Source organism: Ovis aries, chromosome 13, assembly GCF_016772045.2.
Source record: "Ovis aries strain OAR_USU_Benz2616 breed Rambouillet chromosome 13, ARS-UI_Ramb_v3.0, whole genome shotgun sequence".
In the NCBI taxonomy this organism is placed as follows: Eukaryota; Metazoa; Chordata; class Mammalia; order Artiodactyla; family Bovidae; genus Ovis; species Ovis aries.
Window position 1 is genome coordinate 5,789,515 of NC_056066.1, and position 14,315 is coordinate 5,803,829.

The following is a 14,315-nucleotide window of genomic DNA, read 5'->3' on the forward strand; positions in this document are numbered from 1 at the left end:
CAGAGCAAAGATTCTTAAAAAGACAGTTAACTGGTAATAGTAATGTAATCAATGCAGCAGTGACCAGAATGAACCTTAAATTCATGTAGTTTATATTCTATAGGAAAAGGATTGATAAAGTATGTAAAGCTAGACAGATGTAACTGCTAAGGAGAAGAAAGTAAAGCCAGGAAAGGGGTTAAAAAAAAAAAAAAGAAGAAGAGATTATAGTGCTCAGCATTTTAGAAGATTGGCCAGCAAAGTTAACTACACCAAATAAAATGACAATTGACAGCTTTCTTTTATATTATGTATCCTGTGACAATTGATATCATATATTATGGGAATTAAGTGAAGACATGTCATCAAGGAGGGGTGTATTTTCAGCCTTGTCCAATGCAGCTGAAATGCCAAGGATAAGGCTGGATAATTGTTGGGTTGAGTGACATGCAGACCACTCATGATCTTATGAGAAAAAGATTCACTGGTATAATGGAACAAAAACACTGCCAAAATGAATTTAATAAAGAATGGGATAGAAGACATTGGTGACAGTGAATAAAGTCACTATATAAGGAGATATAAATATATCTCCTACATATATAAGGAGAAAGTAAAATTTTGTTTGCTTTTTAGCTGGAGGTTGATGGGAGATTAAGAGAGAATCATTTTCTTTGTAAATGGAAGAAACATAATTATGAGACCAATTAAAGCAAGGAAAAATAACAACACAGAAGAGAGAGAGAAAGTTGCTGAACTGATGGCCTTGAGCATTGAGAAGTATAGAGTCTATGCAGAATGAAAGATGTGTGCTGTATCTGGAAGCTTGGATTCTTCATCCACACGGTCTAGAGGGAGGACAGAGTACCTGGGGACAAAGGCAGGTAGGTGAGAGATATTTTTTAATGGGGGCCAGGGGCTTCTAGTCTCTTAGTGAGGAGGGAAATATCTACCCATTGTCTAAGGTCAGCTCTCTTACCTCATTCTAGGGTAAACCCAATCAAACGTATCTTAAAGTCATGCTAATGTTGTTGTTCTGAACAGTGGGTTGGAAATCTCAACCCAGAGAGGGATATTGGGCCCACATAGAAGCAACTGTGGACTTCCATAGCAGAGGTGGCCTGCAGGTAATTTTGTGACTTGGGACAGCAGGGATGATGAGGGATCAGATTCCCAGTCTTCTTTCAGGAGCTCTTTCATACCAGAGTTACTGTCCCAAGTCACAAAGACTACCTCTGCTATGGATGTTCACAGTTAGACTCTCATTTCTCTGCTGTTTGGGGGTCTCAGAAGGAAGTTGGTTTGTTTAAGGAATTCCACTGGACTCTAGGGGATAAATGTGGATTCCTTTCCAATCCAAGATACTGACAACCCCCTTCCCAAGAGTTGTTAGAAATCAGTCTACTGTTGAAAATATAGTTTTGAAGGGTCCCCCATCGACTGCTTTGCTTGTAGCTTTGTATGGTTTTCATGTGCTCTAAATACCAATCTCTTGTCTCATATCTTCGTTAATTCACATGCTACCTCTCTGAAAATGCCTTTTCCTTATGCCACTAAATTAAAAGTCAACATTAAGTGATATTTTAGAATACATATCTGCCCTTCTATACTATCATATTTGAGAGCAGAGACTGTCCCATTCTTTGAGGCATCCCATGAAGCCCCACCTTACACAGACAAAGAACATAAATTAATGAAAGTATAACTTTTTTACTTCGTCTCAAGCATAATCAAAATTTGGTTAAGAAAGACTGCATGAGCAAGAGTTAAAGGTTAACAGCCAGTCTGTTTAGAACAATGGCAAATGTTAACTAATTATTAAAAGACATCTTTTAATTTGAAAGTCTATTTTTAAAATTATTTTATGACAGTTTGCATTTAATTTTATCTGCTTCACCCCTGGCTGTTGATGACAGATTTCTGTTTTAATTAGGCAGCCAATGATTACTACAGATATGTTGAGGCCCATTATTTATTTATTTGTGTTCTCTTTGCTCTCTTGGAATTGTAAGTGAGCAGCCATTGGGAATCATCAAGTTTTCTTGGAAATAGCAGAGATACATGGCCAGATAATTAGTGCCTGCCAAGTGATAGAGACTCCTGTGACTCCCTGCAGCCTTGGTGTCTAAGGCATATTAAACAGGGGATAAAGCCTCTGGCAGACACACATGGGGTGATGCCTAGGCTTTGAATCTCTTTATTCTCTGTCCCTGCTATGACAAAAGCTATTCTCTGTAATAGTTAATAATAATAATAGTTAATAGAATAATTAATCCATTCTCTGTAGTAGTTTTTGGTGACTCAGCAAAGCACTGTTTTGCTTAGTGTCTTAAACAGCAACCATTTTGTTTGCACATGATTCTGTAGGTTGATAATCTGGCCTGGGCTTAACTGAGTGGTTCTTTTGGCCTTGCCTGGGATCATTTAGATCAATCATACTGTCTGGGGCTGACCATTTCAAAATGATATCCACTGTGATAGCTTATTTTGACTCCACATGTCTCTTACCCCACAGTGAGCAAGGGAAGAATTCCAAGAAAGAGTAGAAGCATGTAGATCTTTCCAAGGTCAAGACTTAGAACTGGCATGCTGTTATTATTGACAATAACAAATCTCAAAGTCAATAAGACTTAGAGGGAGGGGAAATAGATTCCACATTTTGATTCAAGGAGCTGGAAAATCATATCCATGAAAGAAGCTTGGATACAGGGAGATCATTTTTGTGATCTTCCACAGCAGCTGAAATATAATTTATTTAAAAACCTACATGAGTAAGGTAAGCCCTTTATTTAAATCTCCTGGTGCTGAGAACTCTAAATTTCTGTAGATTGTGTATTGGAGTCAGAAGTAGGGCCTGGTTTTTCTATGCAGATGTATTGCTCTGAAATGAGAGCTTTTATGTGGATATTAGTTACCAGTTTGGAGGCAATAGTGGGGCTCCAGTAAGAAAAACCAAAATGATAGTTGAATGGTTCTCCAGATTCTGAGTAGAGTCAAGTATACCTTCCTTCATCATTTCTTTTTCCCTCTGGGCATATGATGCTCCATCTCTGCCCTGTCTTCACCTAAATTGAACATAGTTATATCTGTGATGATACCTAATAACTAAAGTGCTAAAAATATATAAATGTATTTCCATTTCTAGAAGGGTCTATTGCCATTCCAAAGGCTTCAGAAAGCAAATCCATGAAGCTATTGTGGTGGAATGACAGCTGTAAGTGCTGAGGTGTTTGAACAGATGCTCCATCCAGGTCCTAGCCAATGCATCTTCTCCTTTTATCCTAAGCATTGTACGGTCTCTTATTGTCAATTCTGAATTCTAATGGGTAGAATGCTCTGAAAGGCATTTTCCACATACATTAAATAGAGGGCAATGTTGGAAATGATGGCAGGATGGCATCTAGTGATAACTGTGCCCCAGTAGCATCTTGTTTAGATGTTTTGACTGTAGGCTGTGCTACTTTCTGTCCTGCCTTCCTTGAGTCCTTCCATTTCTGCAAACTCTATGTGCCATCAGTTCAGTTCAGTTCAGTTCAGTCGCTCAGTTGTGTCCAACTTTTGCAACCCCATGAATTGCAGCATGCCAGGCCTCCCTGCCCATCACCAATTCCCAGAGTTCACTCAAACTCACGTCCATTGAATCAGTGTGTCATACTTCCTGGCAAGTCTTAGAACTACTTAATAATAAAAATCCTTCTTGCTGATAATCTTCCTGGCTAATAAATCCTACTTCTGCTAAATTAACCAGAATCACTTTTAGTTGCTTGCAACTAAAAACTCTATTGATTGATTTTTAAGTATTTTCCTTCAATTCCCTTGGGCCTCTCTTAATTTTTAATCAAAGTGTTTATTTGGGGGATGAAGTGGCAAGCTAGGGCTTAAAACCACACTGGAATAGGTTCATAATGATTTTTCAGTGCAAATAAATGAAAGCAGTGGTGCCCTGCTCAGATTCCTGCTTCTAGACAGATCTCACCATCTCCAGATGCTGTATGTAGTGATGGCCATGAGTTCACAGCTCCCCTCCCCAATCCTCATGCCCAGGTCAAGAATTATCCTCAGCTCTCAGAAAAACTTATGTCTTCCCCACCCTCATTCCCAGGCACCTCATAGCCAAGGATGAATGGATATGAGGGTAGAAAGGCCAATGCCCTTGTCTCAGGGGGCCCAGCTCAGTAGAGCTTCAGGCCAAGGCCAGACTCCAGCTGAAACCAAGTCTCTGCTTAGCTCCATCCCTGCCCACTTCTCCTGAGACCTCTTTATCAGTAGGCCACATTTGCTTGAATCCCTGGCTTTCGCTCTGCTTCAAGGAGAGCCAGGCCAAGACTGCATACTGAGAGCTGGGGGAAAAACAGTTATGGAATCTAATTGCTGTAGAGCAGTTAACCTCAGATGTTAGTGTCTAACCAGATGGTGCAGTGGTAAAGAATATGCTTGCCAATGCAGGAGGCAAGAGATTCAGGTTCTATCCATGGGTTGGGAAGATCCCCTGGAGGAAGAACTGACAATCCACTCTAGAATTCTTGTTTGGAGAATTCCATAGACAGAGGACCCCAATCCACTTTGGTAAGTATTCTTGCCTGGAGAATTCCATAGACAGAGGAGACTGGGAGGTTACAATCCATGGGGTCACAAAGACTAAGACACCACTGAGTGACTGAGCACTATCAGAGTCTAAAACGACACAAGATGATTTCATGTTCTCTTCAGCTCCATCGGGGTTTGTAGCACTAGGCAGTCATTCCAAGACCCAGGTCCTTCTTTCTTGTGTTTTACCCCATCTCCAGATTCTCAGCATCCTTCCTGCTTGGGGGAAGGCAGGGAGGATTGTCTCCTCTATTCTGGGAGTACTGACCTCATTTTCACTCATATTTCATTAAGCACAACTTAATTACATCTGCAAGGGAAACATGGTGAAGCTCTGGGCTCAAACAAGAGAGGAAAGCATGGGTGAGGTCTCTGGGAGCTGAATGCAGGAGAGATGTGTGGGGAAATGCAACTGAGCAGGACTCTATAGGGCCTTCCTGGGACAGGTCGTCCCCCATATCCTCTGCTTTAGCTCCTTCCCAAGTCCCTAGACAACAGTGTTTGATGCACATTTCCTGAGTTGTTTTGCAGAGGTGAAAACCCTCCACCAAATGAAAGATGTTAACTACTTGATGACCATGAGCACATAGCCTCAGGCCTCCTGGAATCTAACAACTGATAACGTTTACCCCCTGTGACACCACCCAGTTCCCTCATTATCAGCCAATTGGAGAACTATGCACAAGCAGATCACACACCTTGCAACCTCCCTCTCTCACCTGGCTTTTAAAAATGCTTCATGGAAACTCTTTGAGGAGCTTGGGACTTTGTAGAGCATAAGCCACCAGTCTACTTGCATGACCCTGCAATAAACCTTTCTCTGCTACAAACTCTGGCCTTTCAGTCTGTTTGGCCTTACTGTGCATCAGGCACCCGAACTTGCACTAACAATTTTGCTAACAGAAGCAGAGCAAGGAAGCTGTAGTACTTTAAAACACCACCTAGCTGTAGCTCAGGTCACCAAACTGACAAAACAGGGCCTGTTTGGGGGAGTGAAAAGATGTAATTTTAATAATGAAGCCAAGATCTCAGGGGTAAAATGGGGCTATTTCAGGAATGTAGGGTCATCAGATCTGTAGCTGACTCACAAGACGTCAAGAAATGGCTGATTCATAGCATGTGGGTGATTAAAAAAAAAAAGTGGTTTAAATTTCTTTCTACTGGGAAGCAAAACAGCACAGTTGGGTTAAAGGGAAAGCAAGTTAGGAAGCAGAGTTTGTGACCTTCCCAGAAAGTAACAGGTACATTCCTCCCCAGCACCTCAGAATATTGTGTTTAAAGGGCATAAGGTCTCCTCCCACTTCAGGCCCTTTCTGGCCTTCTCTTCTCTGCTCATTTCCCACAGCAATAGAAAGCTGGCATTAATACCTGCTCGGTGGCCTCTGCCCATTCCCCAGCTCTTTCATCTGAAGAACTAGGAGAATGGCACTTCTAGCATAAACATCTGATTCTAGAAGACTGAGAGTGTTGCAGGAAGGGGGACTCTTTCCAGGGCCCGAAAAGGGGCTCTTGTCTGACACTCAGAGATGAATTGTCTGAGGAGACACAGGTGCTGGCAAAGCAAGAGACTTTATTGAGAATTGGTGCCTGGGTGGAGGCAGGAAGGTGAGGGAACATGTGGCTCTCAGCCTTGGGTTTTATAGTGATGGCTGAGTTTCCGGTTGCCTCAGGCCAATCCCCCAGACTCAGGGTCTTCCTGGTGGTGCACACGTCACTCATGCTCAACCAGGATAGATTACAATGAGGAGGATTCTGGGAGGTGGCAGGACACATACATCTTCTTTTTACCTTTCCCGAATTCTGGTTGGTGGTGGCATCTTAGTTCCATGTTCCTTTTCAGGACCTCCTATTGTAAAATAACTCAGATGATTAATGTAGTACCTGGATAACGTAGGTGATTTCAGTCAATGTTCCCCCTAACAAGAGGCTTGGTGAGGACAAGACAGAATCCATGCTGGGAAGAGTTGTGGGAAGGAGCCGTGGGACATCCAGGCTGGGTTGTGTGCCTTCTCACAGCCAGAGGGAGCTGAGGAGACTCCAGCTTGGCTCACCTGAGAACCCAGCTCAAGAACTGGAGGAGGAGGAGGAGGAGGACAAGGAAGAGGGCGAGGAACATGGTAGGAATTGTCTGCATGCTTCCTGACTCTCTATCAGCATGTTTCCACGTGTATGGAATGTATAGTAGAGATCAGAGGTACCACCACTCGGATCCCACCCCCTCCTCAGGGCAATGCTCCCACTCTCAGTTGTCAGAAGCGTCAGCTGTTGACTGCTCATAATTGGGGGGTGGGGGCCAGGGAAGCTGGAAATTTGCCCACATCCTCAGGGCACTATGTTACCCAAGGCTAGGCGGCTGCTGTAATCACTGCCAAGTGTACGAACCAGGGTCTGACCCCTTCACCTTAATTTGATCAACTGAGAAGACTACCTTAGTTCCAGAGCTCCCCAGAGGTTCAATGAGGCTCCCCTGTAACTGCAGGGTCAGCTGTCTGTCGAATCCCCTCTTTCTCACTTCCTTACAGGTCTCTCTGGTGAGTCTATCTCCCCAACTCAGAACCTATTCCAGGGGATGAGATTGAATACACTCTGAAACTTTAAATCTAAATTAGAACACTCATGCTGGGAACATGAAACTTAAAGGCAAATTCTAAAGCCCCCATTTTTGGCCCCAATCATTATTTCCTAGTTTCTTCCTATCCAGACATCTTCCCACATTAGCGTCAGGAGAAACCTGGAGAGTGGGCCACAGAGGGCTGTTAAGCAGCCCCCCCCCCCACAGCTTCCTCATCTGTTGAGGCTCCTCTTCCATTTCTGCCCTCTCTGCCTTCTGTTAATGTGAATCAGAGATCTTAAAATAGATCCTTTTCATCATTGCTAAGGCCTGTAACACACTTCATCAGTTTCTTCTCTCACACTTAAAAAAAAAAAAAACTATTTATTTTAGTTGGAGGCTAATTACTTTACAATATTGTAGTGGTTTTTGCCATACATTGATAAGAATCCACCATGGGTTTACACATGTTCCCCATTCTGAACCCCCCTCCCACATCCCTCCCCATCCCATCCCTCTGGGTCATTCCAGTGCACCAGCCCTGAGCACGCTGTTTCATGCATTGAACCAGGACTGGTGATCGGTTTCATATATGATAATATACATATTATCAATGCTATTCTCTCAGATCTTCCCACTCTTGCCTTCTCCCAAAGTCCAAAAGACTGTTCTATACATCTGTGTCTCTTTTGCTGTCTCACATATAGTATTATCATTACCATCTTTCTAAATTTCATATATATCTGTTAGTATACTGTATTGGCGTTTTTCTTTCAGGCTTACTTCACTCTGTATAATAGGCTCCAGTTTCATCCAACTGGTTAGAACTGATTCAAATGTATTCTTTTTTTAATTATTTTTATTTATTTATTTATTTTATTATTATTATTTTTTTAAATTTTAAAATCTTTAATTCTTACATGCGTTCCCAAACATGAACCCCCTCCCACCTCCCTCCCCACAACATCTCTCTGGGTCATCCCCATGCACCAGCCCCAAGCATGCTGTATCCTGCGTCAGACATAGACTGGCGATTCAATTCTTACATGATAGCATACATGTTAGAATGCCATTCTCCCAAATCATCCCACCCTCTCCCTCTCCCTCTGAGTCCAAAAGTCCGTTATACACATCTGTGTCTTTTTTCCTGTCTTGCATACAGGGTCGTCATTGCCATCTTCCTAAATTCCATATATATGTGTTAGTATACTGTATTGGTGTTTTTCTTTCTGGCTTACTTCACTCTGTATAATTGGCTCCAGTTTCATCCATCTCATCAGAACTGATTCAAATGAATTCTTTTAATGGCTGAGTAATACTCCATTGTGTATATGTACCACAGCTTTCTTATCCATTCATCTGCTGATGGACATCTAGGTTGTTTCCATGTCCTGGCTATTATAAACAGTGCTGCGATGAACATTGGGGTACATGTGTCTCTTTCAATTCTGGTTTCCTTGGTGTGTATGCCCAGCAGTGGGATTGCTGGGTCATAAGGTAGTTCTATTTGCAATTTTTAAGGAATCTCCACACTGTTCTCCATAGTGGCTGTACTAGTTTGCATTCCCACCAACAGTGTAGGAGGGTTCCTTTTCTCCACACCCTCTCCAGCATTTATTGTTTGCAGATTTTTGAATCGCAGCCATTCTGACTGGTGTGAAGTGGTACCTCATTGTGGTTTTGATTTGCATTTCTCTAATAATGAGTGATGTTGAGCATCTTTTCATGTGTTTGTTAGCCATCCATATGTCTTCTTTGGAGAAATGTCTATTTAGTTCTTTGGCCCAGTTTTTGATTGGGTCGTTTATTTTTCTGGAATTGAGCTGCAGAAGTTGCTTGTATATTTTTGAGATTAGTTGTTTGTCAGTTGCTTCATTTGCTATTATTTTCTCCCATTCAGAAGGCTGTCTTTTCACCTTGCTTATAGTTTTCCTTTGTTGTGCAGAAGCTTTTAATTTTAATTAGATCCCATTTGTTTATTTTTGCTTTTCTTTCCAGAATTCTGGGAGGTGGATCATAGAGGATCCTGCTGTGATTTATGTCTGAGAGTGTTTTGCCTATGTTCTCCTCTAGGAGTTTTATAGTTTCTGATCTTACATTTAGATCTTTAATCCATTTTGAGTTTATTTTTGTGTGGGGTGTTAGAAAGTGATCTAGTTTCATTCTTTTACAAGTGGTTGACCAGTTTTCCCAGCACCACTTGTTAAAGAGATAGTCTTTACTTCATTGTATATTCTTGCCTCCTTTGTCAAAGATAAGGTGTCCATATGTGTGTGGATTTATCTCTGGGCTTTCTATTTTGTTCCATTGATCTATATGTCTGTCTTTGTGCCAGTACCATACTGTCTTGATGACTGTGGCTTTGTAGTAGAGCCTGAAGTCAGGCAAGTTGATTCCTCCAGTTCCATTCTTCTTTCTCAAGATTGCTTTGGCTATTCGAGGTTTTTTGTATTTCCATACAAATCTTGAAATTATTTGTTCTAGTTCTGTGAAAATGTGGCTGGTAGCTTGATAGGGATTGCGTTGAATTTGTAAATTGCTTTGGGTAGTATTCTTTTTAATGGCTGAGTATCAACCTTGGGATTTCTTTGGAAGGAATGATGCTAAAGCAGAAGCTCCAGTACTTTGGACACCTCATGAGAAGAGTTGACTCATTGGAAAAGACTCTGATGCTGGGAGGGATTGGCGGCAGGAGGAGAAGGGAACGACCGAGGATGAGATGGCTGGATGGCATCATGGACTCAATGGACATGAGTCTGAGTGAACTCTGGGAGTTGGTGATGGACAGGGAGGCCTGGTGTACTGCGATTCATGAGGTTGCAAAGAGTCGGACACAACTGAGCGACTGAACTGAACTGAACTGAATATTCCATTGTGTATATGTACCACAGTTTTCTTATCTATTCATCTGCTGATGGACATCTAGGTTGCTTCCATATCCTGGCTATTATAAACACTGCTGCGATGGACATTGGGGTACAGATGTCTCTTTCAATTCTGGTTTCCTTGGTGTATATGCCCAGCAGTGGGATTGCTGGGTCAAAAGGCAGTTCTATTTCCAGTTTTTTAAGGAATCACCACACTGTTCTCAATAGTTGTTGTAGCAATTTGCATTGCCACCAACAATGTAAGAGGGTTCCCTTTTCTCCACACCCTCTCCAGCATTTATTGTTTGCAGATTTTTGGATAGAAGCCATTCTGACTGGTGTGAGATGATACCTCATTGTGGTCTTGATTTGCATTTCTCTGATGAGTGATGTTGAGCATCTTTTCATGTGTTTGTTAGCCATCTGTATATCTTCTTTGGAGAACTGTCTGTTTAGTTCTTTGGCCCATTTTTTGATTGGGTCATTTATTTTTCTGGAATTGAGCTTCAGGAGTTGCTTGTATATTTTTGAGATTAATTCTTTGTCCATTGATTCATTTGCTATTATTTTCTCCCATTCTGAAGGCTGTCTTTTCACCTTGCTTATAGTTTCTTTGTTATGCAAAAGCTTTTAAGTTTAATTAGGTCCCACTTGTTTATTTTTGCTTTTATTTCCAATACGCTGGTAGGTGGGTCATAGAGGATCCTGCTTTGATTTACGTCAGAGAGTGTTTTGCCTATGTTTTCCTCTAGGAGTTTTATAGTTTCTGGTCTTACATTTAGATCTTTAATCCATTTTGAGTTTATTTTTGTGTATGGTGTTAGAAAGTGTTCTAGTTTCATTCTTTTACAAGTGGTTGACCAGTTTTTCCAGTACCACTTGTTAAAGAGATTGTTTATTCTCCATTGTATATTCTTGCCTCCTCTGCAAAGATAAGGTGTCCATATGTGTGTGGATTTATCTCTGTGCTTTCTATTTTGTTCCATTGATCTATATTTCTGTCTTTGTACCAGTACCATACTGTCTTGATGACTGTGGCTTTGTAGTAGAGCCTGAAGTCAGGCAGGTTGATTCCACCAATTCCATTCTCCTTTCTCAAGATTGCTTTGGCTATTCAAGGTTTTTGTATTTCCATACAAATTGTGGAATTATTTGTCTGGTTCTATGAAAAATACCGTTGGTAGCTTGATAGGGATTGCATTGAATCTGTAGATTGCTTTGGGTAGTATACTCATTTTCACTATATTGATTCTTCTGATCCATGAACATGGTATATTTTTCCATCTATTTGTGTCCTCTTTGATTTCTTTCACCAGTGTTTTATAGTTTTCTACATATAGGTCTTTTGTTCCTTAGCTAAATATATCCCTAAGTATTTTATCATTTTCATTGCAATGGTGAATGGAATTGTTTCCTTAATTTCTCTTTCTGTTTTTTCATTGTTAGTGTATAGGAATGCAAGGGATTTCTGTGTGTTGATTTTATATCCTGCAACTTTACTGTATTCATTGATTAGCTCTAGTATTTTTTCTGGTGGAGTCTTTAGGGTTTTCTATGTAGAGGATCATGTCATCTGCAAACAGTGAGAGTTTTATTTCTTCTTTTCCAATTTGGATTCCTTTTATTTCTTTTTCTGCTCTGATTGCTGTGGCCAAAACTTCCAGAACTATGTTGAATATTAGTGGTGAAAGTGGGCACCCTTGTCTTGTTCCTGACTTTAGGGGAAATGCTTTCAATTTTTCACCATTGAGAATAATGTTTGCTGTGGGTTTGTCATATATAGCTTTTATTATGTTGAGGTATGTTCCTTCTATTCCTACTTTCTGGAGGGTTTTTATCATAAATGGATGTTGAATTTTGCCAAAGGCTTTCTCTGCATCTATTGAGATAATCATATGGTTTTTATTTTTCAATTTGTTAATGTGATGTATTACATTGATTGATTTGGGGATATTGAAGAATCTTTGCATCCCTGAGATAAAGCCCACTTGGTCATGATGTATAATCTTTTCAATATGCAGTTGGATTCTTTTTGCTAGAATTTTGTTAAGGATTTTTTGCATCTATGTACATCAGTGATATTGGCCTGTAGTTTTCTTCTTTTGTGGCATCTCTGTCTGGTTTTGGTATTAGGGTGATGGTGGCCTCATAGAATGAGTTTGGAAGTTTTCCTTCCTCTGCAATTTTCTGGAAGAGTTTGTGTAGGATAGGTGTTAGCTTTTCTCTAAATTTTTTGTAGAATTCAGCTGTGAATCTATCTGGTCTTGGGCTTTTGTTTGCTGGAAGATTTCTGGTTACAGTTTCAATTTCCATGCTTGTGATGGTCTGTTAAGATTTCTATTTCTTCCTGGTTCAATTTTGGAAAGTTGTACTTTTCTAAGAACTTGTCCATTTTTTTTCCAAGTTGTCCATTTTATTGGTGTATAGTTGTTGATAGTAGTCTCTTATGATCCTTTGTATTTCTGTTATCTTATGTGATTTCTCTATTTTCATTTCTAATTTTGTTGATTTGATCCTTCTCCATTTCTTTCTTGAGTCTGGCTAATGGTTTGTCAGTTTTATTTATCTTCTCAAAGAATCAGCTTTTGACTTTGTTGATTTTTGCTATGGTCTCTTTTGTTTCTTCTGCACTTATTTCTGCCCTAATTTATAAGATTTCTTTCCTTCTACTAACCCTGGGGTTCCTCATTTCTTCCTTTTCTAAAGTTGCTTTAGGTATCAGTACAGTTCAGTCATTCAGTCGTGTCCGACTCTTTGTGGCTCCATGAATTGCAGCATGCCAGGCCTCCCTGTCCATCACCAAACTCCCGGAGTTCACTCAGACTCATGTCCATCAAGTCAGTGATGCCATCCAGCCATCTCATCCTCTTTCGTCCCTTTCTCCTCCTGCCCCCAATCCCTCCCAGCATCAGAGTCTTTTCCAGTGCATCAGCGCTTCGCATGAGGTGGCCAAAGTACTGGAGTTTCAGCTTCAGCATCATTCCTTCCAAAGAAATCCCAGGGTTGATCTCTTTCAGAATGGACTGGTTGGATCTCCTTGCAGTCCAAGGGACTCTCAAGAGTCTTCTCCAACACCACAGTTCCAAAGCATCAATTCTTTGGCGCTCAGCTTTCTTCACAGTCCAACTCTCACATCCATACATGACCACTGGAAAAACCATAGCCTTGACTGGATGGACCTTTGTTGGCAAAGTAATGTCTCTGCTTTTCAATATGTTATCTAGGTTGGTCATAACTTTCCTTCCAAGGTGTAAGTGTCTTTTAATTTCATGGCTGCAGTCACCATCTGCAGTGATTTTGGAGCTCAAAAAAATAAAGTCTGACACTGTTTCCACTGTTTCCCCATCTATTTCCCATGAATTAATGGGACCAGATGCCATGATCTTCATTTTCTGAATGTTGAGCTTTAAGCCAAATTTTCCACTCTCCACTTTCACTTTCATCAAGAGGCTTTTAGTTCCTCTTCACTTTCTGCCATAAGGGTGGTGTCATCTGCATATCTGAGGTTATTGATATTTCTCCCAGCAATCTTGATTCCAGCTTGTGCTTCTTCCAGCCCAGAGTTTCTCATGATGTACTCTGCATATATGTTAAATAAACAGGGTGACAATATACAGCCTTGACAGACTCCTTTTCCTATTTAGAACCAGTCTGTTGTTCCATGTCCAGTTCTAACTGCTGCTTCCTGACCTGCATACATATTTCTCAAGAGGCAGGTCAGGTGGTCTGGTATTCCCATCTCTTTCAGAATTTTCCACAGTTTATTGTGATCCACACAGTCAAAGGCTTTGGCATAGTCAAGAAAGGAGAAATAGATGTTTTTCTGGAACTCTCTTGCTTTTCGATAATCCAGTGGATGTTGGCAATTTGATCTCTGGTTCCTCTGCCTTTTCTAAAACCAGCTTGAACATCTGGAAGTTCACAGTTCACATATTGCTGAAGCCTGGCTTGGAGAATTTTGAGCATTACTCTACTAGCATGTGAGTTAGGTTATTTATTTGAGTTTTTTCTTGTTTCTTGAGGTAAGCCTGTATTTCTATGAACCTTCCCCTTAGCACCACTTTTACAGTGTCCCATAGGTTTTGGATTATTGTGTTTTCATTTTCATTCGTCTCTATGCATAATTTGATTTCTTTTTTGATTTCTTCTATGATTTGTTGGTTATTTAGAAATGTGTTCTTTAGTCTCCATATGTTGAAATTTTTAATAGTTTTTGGTGTTTTTTTTTCCCCCTGTAATTGAGCTCTAATCTTACTGCATTGGGGTCAGAAAAGATGCTTGGAATGATTTCAATTTTTTTAAACTTACCAAGGCTAGATTTATGGCACAGG